The sequence below is a fragment of the Chrysemys picta genome, unplaced genomic scaffold (genome assembly GCF_011386835.1).
Source record: "Chrysemys picta bellii isolate R12L10 unplaced genomic scaffold, ASM1138683v2 scaf515, whole genome shotgun sequence".
NCBI classification, from domain to species: Eukaryota; Metazoa; Chordata; order Testudines; family Emydidae; genus Chrysemys; species Chrysemys picta.
Window position 1 is genome coordinate 37,770 of NW_027053222.1, and position 4,064 is coordinate 41,833.

General features: G+C 71.6%; 1 non-coding gene across 1 annotated transcript; it reads left to right on the plus strand.

The window, feature by feature from the left end:
* The first annotated feature begins 2,419 nt into the window (after nt 1–2,419).
* Nucleotides 2,420–2,538, plus strand: LOC135978906 (5S ribosomal RNA). Its single transcript, XR_010596257.1, has one exon. It is a non-coding gene; the product is annotated as a 5S ribosomal RNA (ribosomal RNA).
* The last annotated feature ends 1,526 nt before the right edge of the window (nt 2,539–4,064 follow it).

Below are 4,064 nucleotides of genomic sequence, written 5' to 3' on the forward strand. Positions count from 1 at the left end.
TCGATTCCACGGGTTGACCTGGTGCCCGGGAAGCGAACCGGCCAGCAGGTGAACCCGTTCGATTCCACGGGTTGACCTGGTGCCCGGGAGGGGACTCTGAAAATTTTTCAGCCCTTTCGACTCGGGGTTGACCTGGTGGCCGAGAGGGGACTCGCACGGCAGGCAAGCCGCCCTGGGCTCACCCTCCCCGGCCGCAGCGAGGGACTGCCTCCCGGTCGACTGGATCGGGCCCCTGGAAGTCTGGAAAAAAGAATGGAACCTGACGCCTCCGAGGAGGGGGCGCCCAGGGAAGGAGGGAGATCCGGGTTGACCTGCTGACCGGACGGGAAAGAGGCCACCGGGCGTCCCCCCCCCCTTAAAACCTAGGGGTTGACCTGGTGGCCGGAAAGCGAACCGGCCAGCAGGTGAACCCGTTCGATTCCACGGGTTGACCTGGTGCCCGGGAAGCGAACCGGCCAGCAGGTGAACCCGTTCGATTCCACGGGTTGACCTGGTGCCCGGGAAGCGAACCGGCCAGCAGGTGAACCCGTTCGATTCCACGGGTTGACCTGGTGCCCGGGAAGCGAACCGGCCAGCAGGTGAACCCGTTCGATTCCACGGGTTGACCTGGTGCCCGGGAGGGGACTCTGAAAATTTTTCAGCCCTTTCGACTCGGGGTTGACCTGGTGGCCGAGAGGGGACTCGCACGGCAGGCAAGCCGCCCTGGGCTCACCCTCCCCGGCCGCAGCGAGGGACTGCCACCCGGCCGACTGGATCGGGCCCCTGGAAGTCTGGAAAAAAGAATGGAACCTGACGCCTCCGAGGAGGGGGCACCCAGGGAAGGAGGGAGATCCGGGTTGACCTGCTGACCGGACGGGAAAGAGGCCACCGGGCGTCCCCCCCCCCTTAAAACCTAGGGGTTGACCTGGTGGCCGGAAAGCGAACCGGCCAGCCGGTGAACCCGTCCGATTCCACGGGTTGACCTGGTGGCCGGGAAGCGAACCGGCCAGCAGGTGAACCCGTTCGATTCCACGGGTTGACCTGGTGCCCGGGAGGGGACTCTGAAAATTTTTCAGCCCTTTCGACTCGGGGTTGACCTGGTGGCCGAGAGGGGACTCGCACGGCAGGCAAGCCGCCCTGGGCTCACCCTCCCCGGCCGCAGCGAGGGACTGCCACCCGGCCGACTGGATCGGGCCCCTGGAAGTCTGGAAAAAAGAATGGAACCTGACGCCTCCGAGGAGGGGGCGCCCAGGGAAGGAGGGAGATCCGGGTTGACCTGGTGACCGGACGGGAAAGAGGCCACCGGGCGTCCCCCCCTTAAAACCTAGGGGTTGACCTGGTGGCCGGAAAGCGAACCGGCCAGCCGGTGAACCCGTCCGATTCCACGGGTTGACCTGGTGGCCGGGAAGCGAACCGGCCAGCAGGTGAACCCGTTCGATTCCACGGGTTGACCTGGTGCCCGGGAGGGGACTCTGAAAATTTTTCAGCCCTTTCGACTCGCGGTTGACCTGGTGGCCGAGAGGGGACTCGCACGGCAGGCAAGCCGCCCTGGGCTGACCCTCCCCGGCCGCAGCGAGGGACTGCCTCCCGGCCGACAGGATCGGGCCCCTGGAAGTCTGGGGGGGGGGGGAATCGCCCCACGCCTCCGAGGAGGGCTGCCCGGGCGGGCCTGGCCCCGGAGCTCGAAAAAAAAAAAAAGGATCGGGCCCACTAGAGACATGGACCAGGCCGCCCTGGGCTCACCCTCCCCGGCCGCAGCGAGGGACTGCCTCCCGGCCGACTGGATCGGGCCCCTGGAAGTCTGGGGGGGGGGGGAAATGGAACCTGACGCCTCCGAGGAGGGGACGCCCAGGGAAGGAGGGAGATCCGGGTTGACCTGGTGACCGGACGGGAAAGAGGCCACCGGGCGTGCCCCCGTTAAAACCCCTAGGGGTTGACCTGGTGGCCGGAAAGCAAACCGGCCACTGGGTAGGCCGGTCGGCAACCTAGGGGTTGACCTGGTGGCCGGGAAGCGAACCGGCCAGCAGGTGAACCCGTCCGATTCCACGGGTTGACCTGGTGCCCGGGAGGGGACTCTGAAAATTTTTCAGCCCTTTCGACTCGGGGTTGACCTGGTGGCCGAGAGGGGCCTCGCACGGCAGGCAAGCCGCCCTGGGCTCACCCTCCCCGGCCGCAGCGAGGGACTGCCCCTCCCCACCCCCCGGCTGACAGGATCGGGCGCACTGGAAGTCCGGGACAGTATTTTCCCCGACGCCGGGGAGGGCGGGCGGAGGGGCTCTGGCGGCCAGCCCGGGCCCCGGAGCTCGAAAAGGAAAAAAGGACCGGGCCCGCGAGAGACGGGGGCCCTGCCGCAGGGGGGGGGGCAGTCCGACCGGGGCTCACCGTGCGGCAGGCCCGGGCGTCGGCAGGGGAAAGCGGGCGAGGAGGCGCGGGGCCGGGTGCCTACGGCCATACCGGACCGAACGCCCCCGATCCCGTCCGATCTCGGAAGGTAAACCGTCCCGGGCCTGGCTAGTACTTGGATGGGTGACCGCCTGGGAATCCCAGGTGCCGTAGGCAGCTTTTCCCGGTCCGAGTCAGCTCTCTCTCCTTTTCTGGGGGGGAAGGAGAGGGGGGGACGGGCCGGAAAGCCCCTCGTCGCTCCTGCCGAGTCGGAGGTCGCGGCCGCAGGTCACGGGTCTGGGCGCCTGGGGTCCGGCTCCCCACCCACCCGGCTTCCTCCGCGGAGGACCCCCCCCGGGGCCACCGAAGCCGCTGGGGGAGACGCCGGGCATGGGGCGGACTGGCCCGGACCCTCCCGGCCGCCGGCCCGCAGGTCCGCCCCGAATCCCCCCCCGCGGCCACCCAGGCCAGGCCTGGCCAGGCGGGACGGACGGCGGGTGTCCAGCGCCCAGCGGCTTCCTCCAGCGGGGACCCACGGACCCCAAAGCCGCAGGGGGAGGCCCCGGGCCTGGGACGGACTCGCTCGGACCCCCTGCGCCCGGCCGCCGGCCCGCGGGACCGCCCCGAATCCCCCCGCGGCCACCCAGGCCAGGCCTGGCCAGGCGGGACGGACGGCGGGTGTCCAGCGCCCAGCGGCTTCCTCCAGCGGGGACCCACGGACCCCAAAGCCGCAGGGGGAGACCCCAGGCCCGGGACCGACTCGCTCGGACCCCCCGCCTCCCCTGCGCCCGGCCGCCGGCCCGCGGGACCGCCCCGAATCCCCCCGCGGCCACCCAGGCCAGGCCTGGCCAGGCGGGACGGACGGCGGGTGTCCAGCTCCCAGTGGCTTCCGCCAGCGGGGACCCACGGACCCCAAAGCCGCAGGGGGAGGCCCCGGGCCCGGGACGGACTCGCTCGGACCCCCCGCCTCCCCTGCGCCCGGCCCCCGGCCCGCGGGACCGCCCCGAATCCCCCCGCGGCCATCCAGGCCAGGCCTGGCCTGGCGGGCCGGTGTGCAGCTCCCCCGGGCTTCCTCCCCCGACGACCCGCGCCCCCCTGAGCCGCAGGCGGAGACCCCGGCCCCGGGGCGGACCGGCCCGGGCTCGCCCGAGCCCCCTGCGCCCGGCCCGCAGGACCGCCCCCCCCGAATCCCCCGGGAGAGGCCCGGCCTGCACGCCACTGACGACCCGCGGCCCCCAAAGTCGCAGGAGGCGCCCCCCCCCCCCGGTTAGCCCCGTCTCGCTCCGCGCCCCCCGCCCCTCGCTGCCGGGACCGGGCGCCGCCCCAGAGTCAGCCGCAGCCGGCCGGCCTGAGAGCTGCCCTCCTGTGGACGACGGTGAGTTTACCTTGATACTAACCGGCCGTCAGCCAGGTCAACCCCATTGCTAGACTGGGGTGGACCTGGTGGCCGAGTGGGGACTTGGAACATTTGACAGCTGCTTCCGGGGCTTGACCGGTTGTCCTGAACGCCCCCCACCCCCACCCCCAGCCCCCGGCTCCTGCTCCCCTCTCCCCAGCCTCGGTGCTCCGCTCCCTGCCTCGGAGGCTGCCTCTCTGCGGCGCCTGCATCGCCTCCGAGGACGCGCACCCTCCGGAGGCTGGACGTAAACCCACCACTGCCGCCGACCCGGCTCTCCGAGGGACGACTGTGAGGCCCCCCACCC